Source organism: Amblyraja radiata, chromosome 2 (genome assembly GCF_010909765.2).
Source record: "Amblyraja radiata isolate CabotCenter1 chromosome 2, sAmbRad1.1.pri, whole genome shotgun sequence".
Lineage (NCBI taxonomy): Eukaryota > Metazoa > Chordata > Chondrichthyes > Rajiformes > Rajidae > Amblyraja > Amblyraja radiata.
The window spans coordinates 71,105,421-71,132,808 of record NC_045957.1 but is presented as its reverse complement, the minus strand read 5'-3'; the positions used below and the strand labels follow the sequence as shown (position 1 = coordinate 71,132,808).

The window sequence follows — 27,388 nt, the reverse complement described above, 5'->3', positions numbered from 1 at the left end:
AGGGATATGGGCCAAACGCATGCAGATGGGACGAGTGCAGCTGGGACATGTTGGCCGGTGTGGGTAAGTTGGGTTGAAGGGCCTGTTTCCACTCTGTATGACTCGAAGATTAGTTCCACTGTTCCTATCCCCTAATTATCACCATTTCCACAGACAACAATGGACCATTGTGGGCTCCACCTTTCCTTGATCATCGGTGCTGGCTTCGAATTGTTATTTTCCTACCTTTAATTCATTTGTTCTTAGTACCTTTACATACCTTTAGTTTCCCTCTCACCTACCTCAGTCTGAACAAGGATCTCAACCCGAAACATCATCTACTCCCTTTCTCCAGAGATGCTGCCTGACCCACTGAGTTACTCCAGCATTTTGTGTCTACCAGGTTTAATATCTCAACTGAAGGACATTCAAAGATTACATGCATCAATGGAATAACACTTTCAGGAAGATGATTAATATTTTGAAAGCATCCAAGTAAAGATTCTGGTCAACAATTTCACCTTAGCCCCCAGCTATTTGCTAGTTTTTAACATACATAGATCAAGATAGCCCACATTATTGCTGTGTTGTTAATTCCTTTCCACTGTCATATATCTCTAAATGTTTCTCATGATTCTAGTTAAACAAAATTGATCTGGCCCTCCCTCCAAAACATGTTCCTTGCTGTATCCCTCCACTGTGTTATGTTGTGTCGTGGACTTTCAGTGTTTGTGCTTTTTTTTAAATTCTATTTTATTTTTAATATGTTTTATTATTTATTATTATTTATTAATTTTTATTTTTATGATACTGCCTGTAAGGGAAATTCATTTCGTTGTCTCTAACTGAGACAATGACAATAAATTTGAATACAATACAATACAATTGTCTTTGTAAATTGTTCAACTTTTGTATACTCATTTATTTCAAAGTGTTAGAACAGGGAAATGGATGAATTCACTGATATTAATGATTTTGATGAAATTGCAAAGTGCGCTACAGCCAGTGAGATAGATTTTGAGGTGTAATGTACTACTCAAATTTAAGAAAGACAGTTGTGAATTCACACACCTCCTTCCAGCGGTCGAGGTTGGGCCAGCAAACTGAGAGGAGGTTCTGGCCGGCGTTTGAGTTCGGGCTGGTGTTCGAGATACAGGAAGGGGTTGGCGGTCGAAGTCAAGTGAAGGCGGTTGAGGCCATGGGCGTCGGCGGTCGAGGGCGGGCCAAGTGAGTGCCGGAGCTTGGGTACACCACCAAGAGGACCCGGTGTGGGGGGACCGTCGCGAGAGAAAACAAAAGGGAACCCGACGTGGGGAGACCACTGAGAACTAAGGCGAATCACAATGGAATGTGGTAACAATGCTTTGTATTAAAATGGGATACTTGTAACTTTGTTGGCGCCCTTTATGTGGCGACTCTTTGCATACCTTGGGTAGGCAAAACAAAGAACATCACCGTGACTTGTCACATGTGACAATAAAGCATCATTCATTCAAGAAATGGAGTGAAATGGATCTGGTGCATGAAATTCATTTAACATGATATGTTTGGCACAGACATTGTGGTATGAAAAGCCTGTTCCATTTCCTTACTATTCCAGGTCTCATATTCTATCTCTATCCTTTGCTGAACAAATTGGATTGAAGCAAGGAAAGATACACAGAGAAATGTATTGGAAGGAACAGGTGGTTTACATTGAATTTAGACACAAAATGCTGAAGTCAGCGGGTCGGGCAACATCTATGGAGAAAAGGAATAGGTGATATTTCAGGTTGAGACCCTTCTTCAATCGAGAGTCAGGGGAAAGGGAACATGCACCTTTCTGTACCTTTTCATTCGCTCTCCTCAGTCTAAAGAAGGGTCTTGACCTGAAACTTCACCTATTCCTTTTCTCCAGTGAAGTGGTGTGATGGAAAACTGAAATAAAATACCCTCCAAGGAGGAATTGCCACTTGAAAAGTGCAAGCCAAATCTGGAAGTGGAAAATAAATACTCATCAAGATAAATGCCTACTTCATACCTTACCAACCGTAGATAACATCAAGGCAAACGGAAAAACAGCCAAAACCAAACATAAGCCATTTCTGGCAGAGGAATTTCACACAGTTTGCATTTAATGCTCAAATTCAGCAATGTTAACGGAAAGCACGCTGTTCCATTTAACCAGTGCTGAAATTCATCTTGCTTGCATCTCAACCCCAGCCTCAAAGGAATGGTTGAATTGCAGGCACTCCACAGAAAGTTCTGCCTTTCCGTAGGAACTTAATATAAAACAAATATCAAGGTTAGGTCATACACCCTTCCAAGGTTTCTCAGTCCCTCAGAATGATCTTGGCTGATTAATTGATGCAGTGATTGTTAATGAAATGCTGATGAATCTCATTGAAGCAGACAGGGAACAATTTAAATTGTTAGGTCTCATTCAATCAAATCGGCAACTGCTTTTAACTTTAAAACATTTCATCTTGGGTTTATTTTGTTTCATTTCTTTCTGATAAGTCTCCAAAGCACCCCACTGCTTTCTCTGTAAATAATTCTCATGACATAAGCTGCTTCATCATTCTACGGGCTCCCAGGTTGTCAGCAACCCCACATCCCCTGCCCATCCCTGCCATTCCAGATGGTGCTTACAGTGCAAGACCTGGAAATAAATGGTGCAAGAAAGAACTCAAAAATCACACTGGAATATGCTTCGACTTGGCAAATTCTGACCCATCCCTTCCTTTTCCTACTAATTGAAATGCACATTGTTTAAGGCTGGTCACACAGCATTGGTGCAGTCAGGTAACTCAATCCCCAGCTCAAGAAGAAAATCACAAAATCAATGCTTAATTATGCCAATGTTAAAGTACTATTCATAAAGTTTACAAGCTAACCAAATTGGAAGATTTGCATTTCTCTAGTGTCTTTTACCTCCCTTTCAGTATGCCCCAAAATACTTTGCATCAAATAATGGTTGAAAATTTTGTAAATCAATCTGTACACAGCAAGCTCCCACACACATCAATATGACACTAACCAAACATCAGCTTCTCGTCACACTGTTTGAAGATTAAATATTGCTTGGACACAGTTGATAGTTTCCTTGATCCTTAATATTGTACCAAGTCCATTGAAGAAAATAAACCAGCTCAGAACCTCTACCAGTCCAGCACACTCTCAACACCTTGACATCAGCTCAATGTTTAATTCGAATTACTGGAGTGGAACTTGAACTCACAACTTAAGGCAAAAAAAAAAAAAAAAATGTTATCACCAAGCTACTGCTGACACAAATCATATCACTAGAATATCCCTGCGAGCTATCCCAGTCAAACTGAGTGGGAAAGGATTAAACTCTACAAGCATATTCAATTCACTCACTTCCTCGTCACAAAATATACCACATACAAGTTTTCAGTTATAGATCAGCATAGAACGAGCGAGTTAGTTACTTCTAGTACATTAGAATCTAATGATGACTAAAATGTAAAGCTTGTTCCATGTTATAGTACAAAACATAACATATTTTGAAATGGGACACTTCACCACAATTCTCACACTACACAAGTTGCTAGAGTCCCATTATATATTTGACTTAAAACCATTAGTATCCCAATGGGTTCCAGTGGATTGACCAATTTTTTACAATTTAATAAACATTTCTCCCCCTCCCCCCCAAATCACCAATTCCATTGACTGTTTTGCTGCCTTAAACTGGAACATTGACATTATTTTGAATCATCATTTTAAAGTTAAATGTGTCAGTAGATGTATTTCCGAAAAATCATATCATTAAAGTGTTTCTGCCACAAAAACTGCAGGCACTTTATTATTTTACGACTGGTATGGAGTAAACCACTCATTTTTTGTCTTAAGCAAAATCTACTCAAAAGTTTTTACTCTCTCTCAGAAAAGTGTACAAACCTTACCAACACCATTATTAAGAAAAGCAAAGAAAAGTTCAGATCATATTCATGCAAAAACCAGCAGCTAAAGTATTTGTATTATTCTAAATTTAAATGATGAAAGCGTGATAAAAAAACAAGCAAGATATTTTATTCAGTCTATATTCAGTCTGAAGAAGGGTCTCGACCCGAAACGTCACCCATTCCTGCTATCCAGAGATGCTGCCTGTCCCGCTGAGTTACTCCAGCATTATGTGTCTATCTTCAGTTTAAACCAGCATCTGCAGTTCCTTCCTACAAGAAGATATTTTTTCCTGGGTGTTACTTCTACAACCCTTTATCATTGTATCTATTTTCGCAGCTCCGTTTATAAATCTTTGGTTTCCATTCAGTTCACTGTTTTGCTCATTCACAAACAAGAATGCCAACAGTCAATTCGAATCGGAAAGTGTGGGAAGAAGATTAGACGTTATTGCCTTCCATCACAGTGTGAGGAATCTGCTGTGGTGGATGTTTATATTAACATTTATGGAATTGTGTGTCTTGTTGCATTTTTAGTATGGCTGTATGGTAATACGAATATCACTGTACTTTAATTGGTACACGTCACAATAAAAGACCTTTGAGACCTTTGAATCCAAGTTACAAACTGAAGAACTCAACCACTTCTCCCGTTTATAAATATCAATGGTAAATTAATCCACACATCGCTATTGTTCAATTCCCAGTGATACTTTGAGGGGGAAATGTGTATTTAAATTGAGTTTAAATGTGGTACATAAGTTTTCAAACATTTGTTGGATGGTTAGAACATTAATGTTGTGATATTATTTCTCTGGATACAAATTCATCAAGATAAATTAAAGTGAATGTGCATTAAATTGTGATTCAATCGTCATTCATCTGGCTTCACAATCAATTGCTGCCACTATTTATAACACTTCTGCCCATAAACAGTCGGGTTTTTGAGTTCAGTGTAGCGCTATCGATCCCAACAAGACATACGATCTCCAAATACACCGTTGAAGGCGTTTCTGGAATTAAGACATTTAATCGAGTACTTTAGTTATTGTAAATAATGTCCAAACCAGCAATTTCACTCCCACACTCATCCCAGTTACAACAATATAATTGCGTCGTACTTCAAAGCAACTGTGGCCAGGGTGCGAGGTTCGGGAGGATAAAGTTTGATACTCATTTTATCCTAAAATCTTTATTTCTAAAACTCGACCACGTCCTTGGAAAGAAACCGAGAATAGTTTGATTAAATGCATGCACCTTCCTCAAGAGGAATCATCATCTTTAAACGCACTCTGAACATTCCGACATTCTGATATCGTTAGGGAAATGATCAGGGGTGCTCCAATATACCTGTATTGATTTTTTTTTAAAGTGCCAACAATCGCTCTGTACCGGTGCTCATCGATTATTTTAAAATATTACACATTTAGCTTTGAAACCGAGATCCTTTCAGCTAGACTTAATCTGTTATGGATTTCCCTCCTTCCAATCAGCGTCCTCTGTTGAAAAGAGGGGAACCTCCGTTCCTCTTAAATTACCTTAACAAGGGCAAGAATTAAGAGCAGAAAGTGGATTTGGTCTGATTACTAGATAGCTTCCAGCCCTGCCATTCTACAGAGAGTTCCAGGAGAATTTCACGGCAATTTATAATAACTGATTCTTACTGAAGTAAAATAAAATAAAACCAGTTTACAGAAGAGAAATTAGTGGCTAAAGTCTGCCACCTCGCCCTTTGTATAGGATCAATAAAAGTGTGCAGCTGAGTTTTACTTTGCAAAGTTACTCAGCAATTGTGAATCAAAATGGGAAATTAGAAATTTACAAAATAACAATAAATTACCTGCTTTGGGAATGCTCGGTAAAAGCCCGCTGGGTTCCAGAATATGAACGGTGTACTTTTCTTCAATCTCCTCACCCCACTTCAGCAGGAGCGAGGTGTGTGGTTACTGTGGATCCAGTGGTGGGAGATGCAATCCATGCTCGTCGCTGCGGTTGGGACGAAAAGGCTCTGGCGGGTTGAACGCGCACAGCGTTGACAGTCAGAGACACCACTCAGCGCTTTCTCAAGCTTTCCTTTTTGAAAAAAAAATCACAGCCTTATTTCTTCAGAGATCATGTTCCAAGGTACAACACCAGCGCCCTCTGCAGCTTAGTCGCTGCTGGACCGACTTAAACAAAATCATTCCACCCATGTCTTTTAATAGACTAAATACTTACATCTAAATAGCGCCTATCACGCAAATACACTTTACTGCTGATTAAATGCCTTTAACGTGGGCCATTGTGGCATTTAAGTCAGTGGTCAACTTGGTATATCAGCAATTTGGGAAATAACTAGATCAGCGTTCTATTTTTAACGCGTGTTGATGGGTCATTATCTCAAGATGAAATTAGCAATTTAGGAGTGAAACAATGAGAAATGTCTTTACACAAGAGGTTGTAAATCTTTAGAATTCATTGCAATGCCCAAGCTTTGAGCATATTCGAGGATGAGAAATGGACATTGAATAAATGATGGATATAATGATGATGGAAAGGATGTGGACTTGAGGAACAGGGTCATAAAATAGGCGTGACTGAGCCATGAACATGTGAATGTCACAGTTGGCTTGAAAAGGCAGTTAGTATACTCTTTATTCTATTTCATTCTTATTTACATTTTGGCCAGGACACCAAGAATGCCTCTGCCAGTCCTCACATTGGAGGAATTGGATCTTGAACCATGGTTTAACATTTCATTCTGAAAACAACACCAACAACTTTACATCAATCGATAGCTACTGCATTGGTGAATTGGCCAGGAATTCTGGTTTCAAGTGTGTGGAGAAAGACAATCTCAAAGTTCTGTGCCACGGCTGAAATTGATATAAGCAATGTGATGAAAAGTATTAGGTAGACAAAAATGCTGGAGAAACTCAGCGGGTGAGGCAGCATCTATGGAGCAAAGGAAATAGTCGACATTTCGGGTCGAAACCGAAACGTTGCCTATTTCCTTCGCTCCATAGATGCTGCCTCACCCGTTGAGTTTCTCCAGCATTTTTGTCTACCTTCGATTTTCCAGCATCTGCAGTTCCTTCTTAAACGTGATGAAAGTTTTGATAGTTGTAAATATTGCCTACCACTGTTCTTCTCTCTCAATGTCCCAATCATCCATGGTTTAAAATTCAAAGTCCAGATCTTTTCTAGGCACAGTTTGTATTTACATCTCCCGTTATCTCCTGCAAATATCCTTAAGAAAGTGAGCAACAAATGCTCAGCACTTATTTCAAATCCCTCCATGCCCTTCCCAGCCATACATTTTCCCTGCTATTAACCCTCATCTCTTCCTCCCAACAATTCTTCCCAAGATAGATTATTGATTAGTATGGTTGTCAGGGCTTTGGGGAGAAGACAGTAGAATGGAGGTGAGATAGATCAGCCATGAATTAATGGCGTAGACTTGATGGACCGAATAACCTAATTCTGTTCCTATCACATGATCAATGAACCACGATGATATTATTAATATATTGCATAATATTCCTCCTATTGCATAATCTGTTTCTTTCATAAAAGACATAGCCAGTCCCTTCAATTTCCAATCTTCACTGGTTATCCATTTATTTATTGTCTAGTTGGCTGCAGGGAAATTTGAGCACAAAATATTAGGCTGATGCTCTAATCCACTATTGATTGAGTGCTGCATCATCGAAGATGTCCCCTGTCAGATGAGATACTAAACTGAGATCCTGTGTGCGCTTGGGTGGGCATAAAAAAATGCACAATTGTTTTGAAGAGCAGAGTGCCCACGTGAATACTTGTAGTCCAAAAAGCTCTGCAAGAACGCTTCATGTTTTATGAAACCCTCTGTGATTGCTGGTGCTCTCCAGCTATTACCTGCCTTGCTTTTCTCTGCCTCTCCCCTTTTCCAGATTTCTTCTCCCCCCCCCCCCGCACCTGACCTGAAACCTCACCCATCCATGTTCTCTAGAGATGCTGCCTGACCCGCTGACTTTGTGTCCTTTTGTGTAAACTGGCATTTGCAGTTCCTTGTTTCTGCATATCTACTTGTGATATCATTATGCAAAGAGTGTGGAAGTCCTTCTCAATCATTTGAGTCCATTATGATGCCAGATTCATAATAGAATTCCCATCAACAGATTTTTCTATGCATTAAAAAGATAAATGGACATATACTTGGATCGGTTCCAAGATAGCTTCAGTCAGATTCATAGCATCTCAGATAAAGCAAGGGATGTGCCTGCAGAAAAAGCAACTTGAGCAAAAACATAAATGAAATCCATCTGAAAACATAAAATAAGTTTTATTTTCCTCATTGCTACAACATTCATAAAAGATTAAAGTATTAAGTAAAATGTCTCCTGTTTTGAAATTGTCTCCTGTATTTTCAATCTTCATGGGAGTAAATCGACATGAATCACATGTCAAAAGGTGACAACATCACATTACATTCTAGTTACTTAAAGGCTTGCATCATGTACAGCAACATCCTGAAATATATGAAGTGCTGCGATATGCTCAGCGAAGTTTTTTTGGCCTTCCATCACAGCAATGTGATGGATGTTTATGTAAATTATGTTGTGTCTTGGGTCTATTTATTTGTAATGTATGGCTGCAGAAACGACATTTCGTTTGGACCTCAAGAGGTCCAAATGACAATAAATTGAATTGTATTGTTGTATTGTATTGTATTGTATTGTATAGAAAATACACAAGCTAATTTGAGAATAGCATGATTCCACAAATATCTATGTCAGTGACCATTCAGGTTAGTCAAAGAATATATTTTCTTCAAAATATTTCCATAGGATCTTTTACTTGAAGGTGGCCAATACGAACTCGCATCAATAATTTGTCTGAACAATTCCGCATTCGCAGTAGTACTCTATAAATAATACACTGGAGCATCAGCTTGGACTTTTGAGTTCGTCTCTGAAGTGAGTCTCAACTGACAACTCTGACTCGGATACAAAGCTCTTAATCAAACCATGGCTGCTGCTTTAAGATAGCTCAACCAACCTATTGGTGGGTGGGGGATATTTCTTTTAAGTGGAAGGGCACATGAACCTATATTTGCCAATCAGGGAATTAATTTATTAAGAGAAGCAACAATGATAAACAAAGGGTGGCACGGCTGATAGAACTACTGCTTCACAGTGATAGAGACCTGGGTTTGATCCTGACTTTAGGTGCTGTCTGTGTGGAGTTTGCACATGCTCCTTTTTACCACTGGATTTCCTTTGGGTGCTACAGTTTCCTTCCACATTCCAACGATGTGTGGGTTTATAGAATAACTGGCCTCAGTAAATTGCCCCTAGTGTGTAGAGAGTGGATACAAAAGTGGGATAACATGGGACTAATGAGAACAGGTGATTGATAATCAGCATAGATTTAGTGGGCCGAATAGCCTGTTTCCATGCTGCTTCTTTAAATTAAATTAAATAAATTATGCTAAAATAACATTTTGCTGTTCTCATTTGAACATGCAAGTAAATTAAAGTTTAAATGTTGAGATCAGTATCAAAATATCTAGAATTCTTTTGACACATATCACTTGATCAATATAATTTTGCAACCTATTTTCAATTGTGACTTGCTATGAAATGATCATTTCTAAATTATGAAATTACTTTCAAATCAAGCAAGGATGACCTGGGAAATCAGAACAATTTGAAGTATGCTCACTCATTTGACATAGTCCTCAGTCAGAAAGACTATAAAACGTATTCAATTTAAGCCTTAAAACGTTTATCATAAAATACTTAGTGTTGCATCATCTGATTGAAATATGTGAAAAAGCTAAAATAAGCCAAGCTGTAAATTTATGAAACACTATAAATCATACATTTTTCACTTTTCACTGCAACCCCCCATCCCAAGAATCTTTTGGGGTAATTAATCTATTAAAATTATTTACTTGCCTGCCATGTTTGACCCTTTGTTCCAAGCCGTGGTTCTAATTAAACAGGAATACTGCTAACTTGTTCTCCTTAAAGCAGATAAGGCCAAGAAATGTACTTATCACATGAAATGGCTTCCGATCTCCCACCGGATCACCTACAAAATCCTGATCCTCACCTACAAAGCCCTCCACCATCTGCCCCCCCCCCCCCCCATATCTCACTGACCTCCTCTCCCCCTACCAACCCTCACGGTCCCTCAGATCCACATCAGCCGGTCTCCTCTCCATCCACAAGTCCAACCTCCGCAGTTTTGGGGACAGAGCCTTCTACAGGGCAGCTCCCAGGCTCTGGAACTCCCTCCCCCAACTGATCCGCAATTCCGTGTCCCTCACCATCTTCCAGTCCCGCCTCAAGACCCATCTCTTCACCTCTGCCTATCCTTAGCCCCACGTCCCCCTCCCTTTTCATCTGTGCATTAATTGCCTCATATTGTGTTTTGAATTGTATTCTGTCTTTACTTTGTGTACTAGTCATGTCTCTACTATTTATTTCATTCCCCTTACATGTTTTTCCTCTACCTGCTAAATTTTTGTAAGGTGTCCTTGAGACTCTTGAAAGGCGCCCATAAATAAAATGTATTATTATTATTATGAAAGCTTTGGTATAGAGTAAATAAGGTTAGACCATTTCCAACGGCTCAAGGGTTGAGAATGATGAATCACATTTTAGATGATTGTTAAGGTGTCCAGAAATTAACAAAAATATTAACTTTGTATGCTGTTATGAGCATAGGGCCCAAGGAAATAGAAACAGAAGCCGCACAATCCTCTTGAGCTTCATTGGCCATTACTTCATGGCTGAGGATTTACATCAAGTCTAGCATCCAAAGAAAGACTAGTATTAAGAATGCTGGGCAATTAAAACATTTTTTCAAAAATGTCTTTAAAAGCTAGCTAATATAATGAGAAAATAAATTCCTGGGGCATGGGAGAAAACGAGGATGTGGGTCTAATGGGGGAACTGTTCTTCAGTTATGGGGGGGCAGACTCAGCTGGTAGAACTGCTGCCTCATTGTCAAACATGACCTTCAGTACTGTCTATGTGAAGTTTTGTATGTTCTCCTTGTGACCCACATACCCCAAGATGTCAAGTTGGAATGTTAGTTGTCATTAGCATGTTGGCAAATGGTTTATTTGGGAAGGGGTGGGGGGAAATAAATGATGGGAATGCAAGGAGGGTTTAATAAAAGTATAGATTAATCAAAATGAAAGTATGATGGTTAATTCAGATTATGGAGCCAAGAGCCTGTTTTCATGACTCGAGTCCAAATCGTGTTGTTCAATGGTGTACCATTCAGAAATTAAATGTAGTGGTGTCCACAACATTAGCATTGACTATTAGTCCATTATCAGCACAGTCATAATTTGAGGACATTTATGATGTCAATCAAGAAAACATTAGCCCTAATTTGACCATTTGGGTTTGGCAGTGAGGGATGATTTTCTCTTTTCCAGTTCAATTAGGATGTGTCAACATGTAACAAATATTAATTACAAAAAAAAATCAAATTGTGAACATGTGAAATCAATACCCTAATAATTCAGGGGAAAAAACTCACAGCCAAGCATTCAGATTAACCCTTTCAGTCTTACATCAAATTGACACTTACATTTTCAATCTGCGGATGTGGATATCGCCAAGAGAGCCAGAGTTTATTGCCTTCAAATCAAAAGCAGTGTTACAAAAATGTACACGCAAAAAAAATGAGCCATTGGGATCCTTGTGCCTGCTCTCCCCTTCAATAAGATCATTGCTAATATTTACCGTAGCATCAGTTTGTTGATGTAAACTCATATCCTCTAATTCTCCCAATGTCCAAAAATCTATCGTCAGTCATGAACATACTCAGGAGTTCTCTGTAAGAGAATTCCAAAGATTCTAGGTGAATACATTTATCCTCTCTGCAGTCATAAACTGTAGACATCTACCCTGCAGCTATAATGCCTGGTTCTAAACACCTCTACCATGGAAAACATAATTCCTGCAACTTGAATATCAGGCACTTTAAAAACTTTGCAAGTATTAATGAGTTTAAATCTATTTTTTTTAAACTCTAGATCACATAGGCCCATTCTTCTTCATTTCTCTTTTTTTCCATTTTGCCCAAGTAAAAGTATCGTAAAATATTTAATTCCCAACCACATTCGTAATAGCTACTTGATTATATCCATTTAAGTGGTTGGCTGAATGGCAAAAGGCAAAGTGTGGAAATAAAAGTAGTTATTTCTGGTTAGCTGCCAGTGACTAGTAGCGTTCCACAGGGGGGTCAGTGTTGAGGCCGCTTCTCTTCATGTTGTACCCATCTCCTGCTGCTCCACATAGATGACCTCTTTGGTTTCTGACGGGCCCTATTCTCTCTCCAGTTACCCTCTTTCTCCTAATGTATTTATATAATCTCTTTGTATTCTCCTTGATCTTAAATGCCAGAGCTATCACCTGCCCCTTTTTGCCCTCTGATTTCAACTTAACAATGCTCATCAGTCCCCTAAACTCCTCCAGGGATATAATTGATCCCAGCTGCCTATACTTGGACCATGCCTCCTTTTTCCTGATCAGAGCCTCCATTTCTCTCATCATTCCCATCGGCATTGCCCTTCACTTCAACAAGAACATGCATACCTTGAACTATCACCATCACACTTTTAAAAGCATCCCACTTTCCAGATGTCCCTTGGCCTGCAAACAACCTACCCCAATCAACTTTAGCAAGTTCCTGTCTAGATACCATTAAAATTGGCCTTGCCGCAATTCAGAACTTTCACTTGTGTGCCCTCCCTATCCTTATCTGTAGCTAGTTTAAAGGTAATAGAAGATAGACACAATATGCTGGAGTAACTCAGCAGGACAGGCAGCGTATCTGGATAGAAGGAATAGGTGACGTTTCGAGTTGAGCCCCTTCTACAGCCAAAGTCAGGGGAGAGGGAGACACAGAGATAAGGAAGTGGAAGATATGAGAACGAGACATCCAAGAGGATGTGATCAAGGAAAATGTAGAATTGATCATTGTTAGCTAGGAGCAGGTGACAACAAAGCAAACAGAGATAAAATGTGTTCAAGAAGGAACTGCAGATGCTGGAAAATCGAAGGTACACAAAAATGCTGGAGAAACTCAGCGGGTGCAGCAGCATCGATGGAGCGAAGGAAATAGGTGACGTTTCGGACCGAAACCCTTCTTCAGACAGAGATAAAATGTAATCGGAGACAAGTCAGACTGGTTGGAGAACAGGAAGGGGGGAGGGATGGAGAGAGGAGGAAAGCAAGGGTTACTTGAAGTTAGAGGTGTAAGCTACCCAAGCTAAATATGAGGTGCTGTTCCTCCAATTTGCGCTGGGCCCCACTCTGACAATGGAGGAGGCCCAGGACAGAAAGGTCAGTATGGGAATGGGAGGGGGAGTAAAAATGTTTAGCAACCGGGAGATCAGGAAGGTTTTGGGGGACGAGCGAAGGTGTTCAGCGAAACGATCACCGAGCCTGCGCTTGGTCTCGCCGATATATAGTAGTCCATACCTGGAACAGCAGATACAGTACTTGCCGATATATAGGAGTCCACACCTCCACTCAGTCTGCCTAATCCCCTTCATCCCCTTTGATATCTCGTTGTCACATCTTACACTTCCTTATCTCTGTGTCTCTCACTTTCCCCTGACTTTCAGTCTGAAGGGTCTTGACCCGAAACATCACCCATTCCTTCTAATCAGAGCTGCTGCCTGTCCCGCTGAGTTACTCCAGCACTTTGTGTCTATCTTCGGTGTAAACCAGCTTCAGCAGTTCCTCCCTATACATTAAAGCTAATAGTTCTGTGGTCACTGGTCCCAAAAAACTAACCCACCAGTCTCTTCAGTATTCCCAATATCCTAAGAGTAAATTAAGCTTTGCCCCCTCCCTTGTGTAGCCCTCTCCATATTGCCTAAGGAAACTTTCCTGAACCCATTTGACAATTTTCACCCCATTTAAGCCCCAGTCCCAGTCTACATTGGGAAAGTTAAAATCCTCACAAAGACAAACCTTTAAGCCTTGCAGGTGCCTGAAATCTTCCGGCATGTGTTTTCTTCTAATTCCTGTGGTCTATTTGGGGGTCTATATTACACTCCCTTTTTATTTTTCAGCTCCATTCATATAGCCTCAATGAACAAAGCAACAATAGTAATGCCATCTGAGACTACTGCCATGATGTTTTCTCCATAGTTAATAAACCAACTCCCCTTTTACTTTTATCCCCACCACTTATCTCAGGTGTAGCACCTGGAGAGTATTCCGAGGGATAAGGTACAGTATATGCATTTGGTTAGACAGGGTTGATGAGGGATAGTTAGCATGATTTTGTGCATGGGATATTGTGTCTCATGAATCTGATTGATTTTTATGAAGTAACCATAAAGGTTGATGAAGGTAGAGCCGTCAACGTTGTCCATATGTAATTCAACAAGACATTTCTTAAGGTTCCCCAACGGTATCCAAAGGGGTATGCTCACCTGTTGGCAAGAGGAATGGCTATTGGAGATTCCTGCAACCTTTGCCTATTCCCTTTCCTGGTGGTTACCCATTTACTTTCTACATGGACCCTCGGCATAACCACCACACTGTAACTCCTATCTATGACATCCTCCGTCTCCTGGATAATCCTGACATTACGCAGCTGCTCCAGTTCCCTAACGCTGTCTGTCAGAAGCTGCAGCTGGACACATCTTTTATAAGTGTACTGCTCTGGAAGTCTTCCTAGCTTCCCACGTCCTACTGGAGGAGCCCACATACCACTGCCCTCATGATCACATCTACCGCACTAGATAAAGGAAGATCTACAAATAAAGAAAAGCACAGTCCGTGCCTTATCCCACCATCACCATCTTCTCTTGAAGCAAAGCCTCAGCAATTACCGTATATACACAAAGCTCTTCACCTCAACGTGCCTGCTCCAATAGTGCCTGCCATCCTTTTATACACAAACAAGGAGCAGTCACTCCAGGATGCTAACTGCTTTCAGTTGCTCAACTGAAACCAACCTTGTTAACTGTTGCATTTTAAAAGTCCTGCTCTTCTGCATCTGCATTTGACTGCTCAATTGGTTGTAGCTGATAGAAATGTCAAAGAATAATATGCTGGATGCAAAGGATGGTGGTGGGAAATTAAATGTCAGTGGATAGTTTGTCCCTGAGGTGAAGACTGAGAGATTAAGAAAGGGCAGAGAGGTGTTTGAAATGGTTCAAGTGAATTTATGGACAAGGCTGCCGGTAGTGGCAAAGTAAGTCAAATTGACAAATTCTGCATGGGTAGCAGGAGGCAGCGCAAATGCAGTGTAGAAAGCAACCAACATAGTCGTAGGTCTATCTGGGGCCAATGCAGATATCCATGCCTATCCCTTTTATTTATAGAAAGTGGGAGGAATAAAAAGAGAAGTTGTTCAGGGTAAGGACAGGTTCTGCCAGGCGGAGGATTGTTAGTACATGATAATATTTGAATCTATCTATATTCAAGAAAAAAAACAGAGAACCCCCAGGCATTCATGATTAATTTAGCTTTGTTTAATTTATAAATACAGCATGGAAATAGGCCCTTCGGCCTACCGAGTTGTTTAGGGCTCTGGTGAGACCACATCTAGAGTATTGTGTACAGTTTTGGTCTCCTAATTTGAGGAAGGACATCCTTGTGATTGAGGCAGTGCAGCGTAGGTTCACGAGATTGATCCCTGGGATGGCGGGACTGTCATATGAGGAAAGATTGAAAAGACTAGGCTTGTATTCACTGGAGTTTAGAAGGATGAGGAGGATCTTATAGAAACATATAAAATTATAAAAGGACTGTACAAGCTAGATGCAGGAAAAATGTTTCCAATGTTGGGCGAGTCCAGAACCATGGGCCACAGTCTTAGAATAAAGGGGAGGTCATTTAAGACTGAGGTGAGAAAAAACTTTTTCACCCAGAGAGTTGTGAATTTATGGAATTCCCTGCCACAGAGGGCAGTGGAGGCCAAGTCACTGGATGGATTTAAGAGAGAGTTAGATAGAGCTCTAGGGGTTAGTGGAGTCAAGGGATATGGGGAGAAGGCAGGCACGGGTTATTGATAGGGGATGATCAGCCATGATCACAATGAATGGCGGTGCTGGCTAGAAGAGCCGAATAGCCTCCTCCTGCACCGATTTTCTATGTTTCTATGTTTCTATGAGTCCACACGACCAACATTAACACAATCCTACATGCACTAGGGACAATTTACATTTATACCAAGCCAATTAATCTACAAACCTGTACGTCTTTGGAATGTGGGAGGAAACTGAAGATCTCGGAGAAAACCCACGCAGGTCACTGGGAGAACATACTAACTCTGTACAGACAGCACATGTGGTCAGGATCGCACCCGGGTCTCTGGAACTGTAAGGCAGCAACTCTATCGCTGAGCCGCCATGCCGCCCTAATGCCAAGTGGAAGGATGCGAGGACTGGACGTTCATGGTGAAGATGAGACATGGGTGCCAGGGAATTGGTAATGTGTCCTGGATGAAGGTGGGTAGTTATTGGACAAGGGAAGGGGATAAAATAGAACAATATGAGATGAGTTCAGTGGGGCAAGAACGGGCAGAAAAATGGGCCAGCCAGGGCAGTCCTGTTTGTGAATATTAGGCAGGAGATGGAAATGTGCAGTGCAGAATTGGTGAACAACAACAATCGATTCCTCCTGCCTCTGAATAACATACAATGTTAACATACCATAAACGTGAGACACAATAATTGTAACTGGACTTCAAATGTCAGTATCCTCCAGTTTTTTGTCCCATCCTTTACAAGAGGTATACTGATATGTTTCATTGGGTTATCAATGAGCAGAATTAAGCTCATACATAATGAAACCAGAGGAAAGAATCCAAGAATCACCAGAGAAATTAATTAGCCGAAGGTTATAACACAGAAGTGAAACATCTTAACCATTGTATGTGAAAATATGTCTAAAGTAGAGGAGGAATAAAGGGTTGCTGAAGTGACTCGATTTGAAGATATCCTCTTTTGTCACTGTGTAAAGACAAAAGAACTGTAAGCAGACTGACTGCATAAATTGTCAAGAAAGGTAACCAAGTTCAATAAATTTATTAAGGACACGTGAATGAAATGCTAGCAAGACATTCTGTTGCATGAAATGTGAATGCATAAGATTTTGCTGAATGGAGGTGCTAGTTTTTCATTCTATAATACTGTTTCCAGCCAATTAAGGAATTCCCAAAGCAATTTACAGCCAATGAATTAGCTTTGACGTTGGTCACTATTGTAATGAAGATAACACAGCAGCGCGGAAAGCTATTACATACCACGAGAGTCATAGCGAGAGATACAGGATGGAAACAGGCCATACATTGATACATTCTCTCTGCTGACCAACAAGCACCTATTTGATCTAACACAAATCTGATCCTAATCTGTCTTATTATCTCCACATTCCCATCAATTTAGGGGTGGCACAGTGATAGCATTGCTGCCTTACAGCGTCAGAGACACAGATTCGATTCTGTCTACGGGTGCTGTCCATATACGGAGTTTGTACATTCTCCATGTAACTGTCTGTGTCACTACACATAGATGGCAAAGATCAGGATTGAACCTAGGTTGCTGGAGCTGTGAGACAGCAGTTTTACTAGCTGTACCACTGTATTGCCTAAAATAATCAAATAATTTGATTTAATGATGTGGGATAAACAATACAAATACAATTGCAAAGCACTGGAATGGCTGGGGAACTTTTATATCCAGGTCCATGGAATATGCCTTAAACTGTATCTTTGCATTATTCTAAAAAAAATTTCAAGCCTAGTCAATAATATAATGCAAAAAAACCCAGTGGAATATGTCAACACAGAAAGCTCCTAAAGCAGAAACATGTAACCACCCCCACATCAGTCTGAAGAAGGGTCTCGACCCAAAACGTCACCTATTCCATCGCTCCATAGATGCTGCATTGCCTGCTGAGTTTCTCCAGCATTTTTATCTATCTTCTTTTATTTAACCAATAGATAATCTTTTTTGGGGGGTGATGTTTGAGCTATTGGCAGATCACTGGGGAAAACTCTCCTGCTTTTCAAATACCATGGGACATTTTAATAGTATGACTGAAAGGCAACATTTCTAACATTGCAGTACTTCTCCAGAATTACAGCAGCCCATTAGTGAAATATTAGTTCTCTAGTTTCTGAAATAGTAGTTCTCGAGTTTCTGGATGCTTGAACTCCCAGCCTTCAGAGAGGGAAAAGAATGGCACTTTCTGAGGCATGCCTGACGTAATGTTTAACCACTTCACAATGTACCATGCACACTGAGAAAGTCCAAGATTCGATCCTGCATCCTTGGTTAAGAATCATCCAGTTTTTGAAGCAGACGTGAAAGTTGCCCTGGAATTAGGTAGAGAGAACTTTGTCCTGGGCTCCTACACCTGATCATTTGCCAGGGAGCATGAATGCAGGGTTGCTGATCAGACACCTGCACAGGGGCAGAGTCTCATACATGAATGTTCATCTCCGTTGAAGAGGGAACCAATAGCACAAGGTGGAAGACCATTCCAGATTCTAAATTCAGTCCTCGAAGATTGAAGACGAAAGCATAAAATCTATACATTTTCTTTGATAGCGTTCCTGTGAACCATTTGGGGATTTTCTTTAATGTTAATGCTATTGCAATCCAGGCTGTTGATCTTGGAATCATGGATGATCTCAGGTTCATGGAGGGTGGAAAAAAGGAGCCAATTAAATTTTAAAGGGATTTCAGCAGCAGATGAGTTGAGACTGGGCCACAGCTACCCAACCTCAGACAGGTGGAAATCAATATTCTCAATGATGGCACTGATACTCAGAGATACACATCTTGGGATCACAAATAGGAAGGCCCTAGCTCAGTCTCAAACAATTGCAAGGGAGAAGGATGGAATAAGTGGCATGGCATTAGTGGCATGGGTGGTGATGGGACTGAACATAACTCCAGTTTCCCCAATGTTTAAATGGAGAAAAAATCTGCTCGTACAATACTGGAATATAGACAGTTCAAATAGGCAGAGTGGATCATCATAAGTAGATAAAGTAAGGTCAAACTAGGCATCTGCTCTCTCTTCTAGGCACACTGCTCTCCCATTTTATCTTTGTTATCGACAAGAGTGAAGATGTGTTCCCTTTTTAACACCAGCATCACACAGCAGAGTTCGGGTTAGGGCAATGATAATCCCCATTACTTAAAATTCAGTTCACTGACCATCTGAATGATAATAATGCAGACATTGATTTCATAAAGCCTGTTTTACTTTCAGTAGATGTTACTTTGGAGCCACAGTTGAATAGTGCAATGTCGGTCTTGAAGAAATAACTCTTATAACTCAAATAACTTTGTTCTACTGTAGCAGCGCCTGCTGGTGCACGCAGGTATCGAACCCGGCGTTCGGAAGCCGCGGTCACGTGACTCGGGAGGGGCTGCTGTTTTTCGCTCGGTTTTGCTTTCGCACGGCAGTTGAGTGCTGACCACCATTGCGGCCAGACGTGTTGTAAGAACCTGTGAGCTAAGAAGCTATTTTCAGAATAAAATAAGTTACAAAACCGCCAAACTACTTCCTTTGCTAAACAACAAACATAAGCGCACAATTTCCAAGATAGACTTTAGATTCACACAGGAGAGAGAGTGTGCGTGTGCGTGTGCGTGTGCGTGTGCGTGTGCATGTGCGTGTGCGGGCGGTCACGATCAGGCTCTGAGCACACTTCCCCTGCTTTTGGAAGCGCTCGAAAGGTTGAGGTCAACTAGGGGAAGCAAGTGATGCAGACCTCAGCACAAAGAAGCAAATGGCGGCTGTGGGAAGCGATTGATGGGGCGCCTTCAGTGGTCGCAGGTTGAGGTGTCGATGGATTAGGAATCTCATTGCTCCATTTCAGGACATATAACAATAAGACGCTCCAGTCTATTGATCAACTCACTGCTTTTCCAGAGAAATTCCCATGATTTTATTGGAAGAATTTCTAGCAGTTTCTGTTCTAAATTTTGCGTTTGCTTTTTAAAGACTCTTTGCTGTAATGTCAGCTGTAACATGATCTATTATTGGCCTGTCATCCAGTTACATTTTGTATTACAACAGCTTGTGGATCCTTATAGAACATGGACCAAGTGTTATCCAGAGAACTACAGCTAGTTCAAGAAGGGGGAAAAATTACCGAGATGGGATTCCAGGCATGCTTTGCTTGGTCACAGCCTGGTGCATGCAATGTTGTTACAGAGGGAGACTGACCATCAGCATAGATTTCGATCTCCCACTCGCTACATTTCGGTGAGAAATGTCACTATTTTCATTGAAAGAGGTTGCTGCTGTTTCTACCAGAACTGTGAGCAGTGCAGATGTGTTGTCCTCACTAGAGAAGAGTGGGACCCCAGTGGAGGAAATGTGTTTAATGTCCTGGGTCTTCTCCAATTCCAGAGTGAGACTACATGCAAACTGGAGGAACAGCACCTTACATTACACTTGAGTAACTTACAACCCAATCGTAAGAACATTGACATTAGGCAGAAAATGCAGGGGTAACTCAGTGGGTCAGGCAATAACTCTGGAGAAAAGAAATAGGTGATGTTTCGGATTGGAACCCTTCTTCAGACTGAACATTGAATTCTCTAATTTTAGGTTTCTAACAAACTCCCCTCCCACTTCTCCTCCTAGCTCCCTCCACTTTCTGTACCCCCCCCCCCCCCCCCCCCCCCCCTTCCCCATACCCCACCTGGACTTGCACCTATTTCTTCCCTCTCCCATTCCTTCCTATCACTTCACAATTCCTGTGAATTCAGCTTCTGGAGAAAACCCACACAGGTCATGGGGAGAACGTATAAACTCCATACAGACAGCACACGTGGTCAGGATCAAACCCGGATCTCCGACGCTATAAGGCAGCAACTCTACCAATCCGCCACTGTGCCACCCATTTCTTTACACTAAAGCTTTCAATGCCCAATATAGCATCACAATATTCAATATTCTTATTGACATGGGTGTCCAAAACATTTGACGTTCATGCATTAAATTTGTTTGTTTGACTTTATTCAGCACGTTCTCCGTGTTAGTTCAAGTCTCCTCCTGCTTGAAGATTGGGGCAGATGTTCAGGAGTTACACTTCAGTGCAGAGTTAGTGCTATTTCTTTGGAGGTTCTGAATTTCATAGATTTCATAAATCAGGAAGTCAATAAAGTGTATCAAAACTAAACCAACCCTAAGGCAAGTATCTTTCTCTGCGCCCTTAATTCTTTGTTGAATTGTGATGTGTATGCCTCTGCTGCCAATCCCATTTACAAACTAACAATGACAGAGGCCCAGATTCAATATTCAATTATTTGCTGTGAAACGTTCTTAAGATGTCCTGAGGACATGTTAAGGAACGTCATACAACAAACAACCTCATCCATTCTGTAGTTCTTTACCACTGAGGGGTCCCGTGCAGAATTGCCAACATGAAATGCATTATTGTTACAGTTCTACTCAAGGTTCCAGATAATAATGATTTTAACTGTGTATGATTCACTCAGGAATTTACAGACAAAAGCCTTCAATGTCTATAAATAGACCATCCATCAATTTCCATATGAATGTTAAAATCTTTCATTCTTTTTCTGTTGGGGATTTCACCTGACAAATATACTTATTAATGAGTAATGTATGTATTTCAAGCTCTTTGTGGTAATTCTACAACTCTATTTTAGAACATTCAAATCTGGAAGAGGTGATAGCATTTAAAAAAACATTACAAAGTAACAATGTTATACTTCAACTAAAAGACTAAAAAAAGAAATAGATTATTCATTGAATTTAAAAAAAAATCAGTTTGCCTTTGAAAGAATATTCCATGAAAATCTTGTGCATTTCTCCAGTTATAAGCTGCCCTATAACTGTCATCCAAATACAGCAAAACTGCTTGGAAGGTAGATATGAGATCTGAGGGAACAAAATGCGCATGGAGTTGGATCTAAAACGTGTAACGGAGAGGTGAGAATGGAGTGACATGGAGAATTATTGTTGAATGATCTGAATCACTGGATTGTGTCTTGGGACAGGACGGAAGTGTTTCACAAATTGATCACCTCATCTATGTTTCATCTTCCCTGTGCAATGGAGATTAGAATGAGAGCAAGGTGGAAGATACTCTCAAGTGACAGAAGTATAACTAACTTATTACTTCATACGTAAAGATTGTTTGAAGCCTTCAACAGTTGAAAAGGAGGCAAAAGAACAAGCCCTGTGGCTCCTGAAATTGCATTAGAAGGGGAGGGTTAGATGTTAGTGTGAATGGCCGGGGTACACATGATGGAAATGCTCAATTTGTAACAGTGGAAGAGCAGAAAAGGGTAGATTGTAGACAGATGGCCACAACAAGATGGATCAGGCAGAGACAAGGAGCCATTTGGTGGGGGGCAGGTGGAGGATGAGGGTAGAGTCATAGAATGATACAGTGTGGAAACAGGCCCTTTGGCCCAACTTGTCCACACTGGCCAACATGTCCCTGTTACACTAGTCGCACCTGCCTGCATTTGGTCCATATCCCTCCAAACCTGTCCTATCCATGTACATGTCTAGCTGTTTCTTAAACGCTGGGATAGTCCCAGCCTCAACTACCACCTCAGGCAGCTTGTTCCATACACCCATCACCCTTCGTGTGAAAAAAATACCCCTCAGATGCCAATTAAATTTTTACCCCTTCACCTTAAACCTCTAGTCCTCGATTCACCTACTCTGGGCAAGAAACTCTGTGCATCTACCCGATCTATTCCTCTCATGGTTTTATACACCTCTATAAGAACACCCCTCGTCCCCCTGCGCTCCAGGAAATAATGTCCCAGCCAGGCACGTGCCGTCAGGGTAGGCAAGGTAGGCACTGCCTACCCTGACTAAAATTATAACATGGTAATTACTAAATATAAATAGTAAAGGCATGGGAGAATTATGCCTATCTAAGAGATCGATCTCTTAGGTAGGCATAATTCTCCGTGCCTTTCATCCGCAGCACTTGTAACCCTTGAAGGTCCGTGCAGCCCACGTGCCGTCAGCGATGCTTCAAGCCGTCAATTTTAAGCGGGGCTGAAGGCAGCTGAAATTCTGCCGTTGCTGTACTGCGCATGCGCAGCAGCCTAGTGTGCATGCGCAGCGCGAGTTTCTTGGCGGGGCTTTCAAATATTGATTGTCATTATTTTAAGTGTATCTTAGGAAACAAAGCGAGAAGAATGGAGTTCGTGTACCGATAATGTGGTAAGTACATTTCTTGGTGCTTTATGTTTTTAAATACGATATTTCCCGGGGTGTGGGGGTGGGGGGAGAGCTCCTTTCACAGCGTTTGGGGAGTCTGGCCCGGGGTAGAGTTGCGGGGAGGGCAGGAGCGTTGTGAAGGAGGGGGTCGGGATCATGCCACTTGCGACGCTCCTTGCACGGAGGCGTGTAATGCCACCGCATTGAGGCTGGGGGGGAAGAAGCAGCTTGGGTGGCCGCTGGGCCGGTCAGCGGAACCGGCCGCCACCTCAGCGCCTTCTGCCGGCCCCCGCTCACCTCTGGCAGCTCTCCATCTAAAAACCTCTCTCCTGCCGCTCTTCGGCCTCACTCATGTCAGCCACTTCCCGCAAATCCTTAAATTCCGACAGCGCGATTGAGGTTACTCGGCTGTGGGAATTTAAAGGTTTGCGGGAAGTGGCTGATATGAAGTCGGCGAGTGGCGGGTGAGAGAGCACTGCCAGAGGTGAGCGGGCCGGCAGAAGGCGCTGAAGTGGCGGCCAGTTTTGCTGTCGCGTCCTGGCGGCAGCTCGCAGCTCCCTGAGTTGCTTCTATCCCCGGCTACAATGTGGTGGCTCCACGCCTGGAAGCGCCGCAGCAGCGGTGCGTGAGTGAGTTACTGACATTATCCCCGACCCCCTCCTTCTCAACACTCCTGCCCTCCCCGCAACTTTACCCCTGATCAGACTCCCCATACGCTGTGAAAGGAACCCTCCCCCCAATTGGTCCCTTGAACAAGTGTTGTCATTCAATAAGATGACAACTGATTCAACTTTTCCCTGTGCTCCTGTTTTTCCCCACCATCTCTCCACCTGCCATCACCCTTCATCCCCACCCATTCAGTAATTCAGAATAAAGGAGAATAGGAAGCCTTGGGCAAATTGAATTGTTACTGTTTTTATTTGTATTTTTTATTTTTACGGAGAGAACAATCTGCGCATGCGCGGTTTAAGTTTTTTTTTAAAAGCTGACTGACTGCCTACCCTGAGTAATCACTCACGGCACGTGCCTGGCCCCAGCCTACTCAACCTCTGCCTATAGCTCAGATCCTCTAGTCCTGGCAACATCCTCGCAAAGGCTGTTAGGAAGGTGAAGTGGATGCAGATAAGGGAGTGATGATGTGGTGATGGAACCAGATTGGGAGGTAAACAAAACTGGGTAAAGGGGGCTGGGGTGGGGTTTGGAAAAACGGAGAAGGGGAACCTCGGTGGTTCAGAAAGAGAGAGAAAAGAACACACAGGCAACTTATCCTGAACCAACCATTTCGAAGCAATAGCCAAGAATGCACACCTATGCCTCCACTTCCCTAGAAGGCTTTGGAAGTACGACATGTCCCCAATAACTCTCCCCAACCTCTATAGATATGCCGCAGGCAGCATTTTATCGGGGTTCATCACAGCTTCGTTTGGGAAATGCTCCATCCAAGACCGCAAGAAATTGCAGAGAACGCAAACCAACCTCTCTTCCATCTACACTTCATGCTGCTTCAACAAGGCCACCAGCAAGGACAAGTCTTGTCCCAATCACTCCATCTGCTCCCCTCTTCCATCAGGCAAGAGTTACAGAAATCTGAAAATCTCCAGATTCAGGGACATTTTCTTCCCAGCTGTTATCAGGCAACTGAACCATACTATCACCAACTAGAGAACAATCCTGGCCTACCATCTACCTCATTAGAGACCCTCAGATTAACCGTAATCAGAATTTACTGGACTTTATCTTGCGCCAAACGTTATTCCCTTTATCCTGTATTTATACACTGTGGATGGCTTGATTGTAATTATGTACAGTGTTTCCGCTGGCTGGATGTCACCCAATAAAGAGCTTTGCACTGTGCCTCAATACATGTGACTATAAACTAAACTAATAAACCTGAACTTGGAAAATGTAATGTTCATATAATTGGATTGTAGACCACCCAGGCAGAATGTGAGGTTTTGTTCCTCTAGTTTGTATTTGGCCTCACCCTAGCAATGAAGACTGAAGACAGACAGGTCAGTATGGGAATGGGAAGTGGATTGGAAATGGCGTGCAACCAGGAAGTCAGGATGGCCACTGCGGACAGAGTACAGGTGTTCCATAAAATAGTCACTAATAGTTGATTGGTCAAGCTGATGTAGAGAGCACTGAATGCAGGAGATAAAATTAAAGGAGGTGCATTTGAACCTTTGCCTGACCTGGTTGGCTCCCTGGTTGGTGGAGAGGGAGGAGATATAGAGACCGTTATTAAAATCGTAGATATTGTAATCTTATTATGTAACATATATGGTGATGTGATTTTAATTTTGATAATCTTTGTATTAAACTGTATTAAAGATTATTTTCAGTACATAACTTTGAAAGTGTCCTAATTTTCTGCTAAATAATGGACAAATTATTGAAAAATATTATCAAAGCTGATCTGATTGAAAAAGTGCTTTCACTAGAATCAAGAGGTTTTGTTCCTTGTGAAATGGCTCAATCAAGGCACAATACTCCCGTTGTTATGCTGATTAAACCACTCACAACATAGCGCACCAGTTGGAAAAAATTTACACAACAAGATCACTCGGTCAATTGAATCACTTAAGAATGGTTTTCCACGATAGTCTACATGGAATAAATTCTCAATAACTCATCATTTGAGACCCAGGGGCATCAAATGAATATGCAAATATTCCAAGATAAAAAGTTATATGACAGTTTTGAACGTTCATTTAGGTTCCGAAGAAAACTAAAATACACTAAAGATTTGATCACATGTTAAAAAAGTAGAGATCTTGGCAATCTCTGTTAATGCTGTCATCTCTTTGAATGTAATAGGATGCTCGCCCAATTATATTTTTGATAACAGCGACAACTTGCATTTATATATGTAAAATATCAGACATTATCCCAAGATTCACATGGGCCATGTTAGTAAGAAAACAGTACAGGAAGGAGATAGAGCGAGCTTAGTAACATGGTGCCAAGTCATCAACCTCTCCGTCAATACGAAGGAACTTATAGTCAAGAGTACTTCAGAAAGCAGTGTGGTGTACTTACTGGAGTTTACTTCAATAATGCTGAAATGGAAATGGTCAAGGGCTACAGGTTTCTAGACGCAAATATCATTAACAATTTGTTCCGGTCACAAGTATGCACTAATGTTTCTACTTCCTCAGAAAACTATGAAAATTTGGATGGTCTCAAATGATTCTTACATAATACACCACAAAAACAGATACACCACAAAAAACATCCTATCAGGATGCATGCAGCTTGGTTTGGCAACTGTGTTGTGCAAAACTGCAATAAAGTGCAGGGAATTGTGGACATAGCCCAGTATATCATGCAAACCAGCCTCCTCCTCACCCCATCAACATCTATACCATGCTACCTCGGAAAATTAGTAAACGTATTCAGGAATCACTCATTCGGATCATTCCCACTCCGCAGGAGGTATAAATGCTTGAAAGTAAGTACCACCAGATTCAGCTTTTTCCTTGCAGTTATCAGACTCTTGTTTGAATCTCTATTAAGAAAATGAATGTATTTCCAATCGTCCAATCTACTTCATTGCACCCCTTTAACATAATTTATCTACACTTTCTCTGTAGCTGATCAAATACATTTTGTACTCTGATTCCTTTCTCTTTTTTCGCTACCTGCTGTGCACATTCAGGTATATTTTTAACCATGCATGAATGATTTTCCTGTATAGAGCACAAAACAAAGGGATCAAGGATGATTTATTCCACCTTTTGCTCCAAAGATTCAGAGAAGACTGATGAGGCCAAAGAGGGAACCACGGTCTCTGCCAGAAATGAGGCTGTGGATGCTTGATGGAGCAGGTGGATCAGGAGCTGGGAAGATCATGTGTTTTTTCCAGCATTTATATTGAGCATTCATGTGCTTCTAGCAAATTAGATTAGATTAGATTCCTTTATTGTCATTCAGACCTTTCGGTCTGAACGAAATTTCGTTGCCTGCAGTCATACATATAATAATAAATAACAAAACATACCATAAACACAAATTAACATCCACCACAGTGAGTTCACCAAGCACCTCCTCACTGTGATGGAGGCAAAAGTCTTAGTCTCTGTCTCTTCCCTCCTTGTTGTCCCTCTGCGCTGAGTCAGATCCAGGCCAAAGATGCCGCTCTCCGGTCCAGCGGACCTCCGAAGTGATGCCGCCGCCACCTCAGCTCCGATTCGGGCCGCTGCCGAAAGCCGGAACACCACCTCAGCGAGTCGGGCTCCACCGCCTCAGCTCCGAGTTGGGCCGCTGCCGAAAGCTGGAACGCCGCCTCAGCTAGTCGGGCTCCACCAC

The 27,388-nt window shown here is 41.6% G+C and overlaps 1 protein-coding gene and 1 long non-coding RNA gene across 2 annotated transcripts in view; one reads left to right on the top strand and one right to left on the bottom strand.

Moving 5' to 3' along the window:
- The window catches only part of cpne4 (copine 4), a 355,119-nt gene extending 349,171 nt beyond the window's left edge, over positions 1-5,948 (bottom strand). The window contains exon 1 of the mRNA XM_033048680.1: positions 5,728-5,948. The gene's annotated coding sequence lies outside the window, so the exon portion shown is untranslated. The remainder of the gene's footprint in view (positions 1-5,727) is intronic.
- Positions 5,949-18,473: 12,525 nt separating this feature from the next.
- LOC116984404 lies at positions 18,474-24,953 on the top strand. Its single transcript, XR_004415008.1, has 3 exons — positions 18,474-18,487; positions 20,383-20,385; positions 24,798-24,953. It is a non-coding gene; the product is annotated as an uncharacterized LOC116984404 (long non-coding RNA).
- Positions 24,954-27,388: the final 2,435 nt, after the last annotated feature.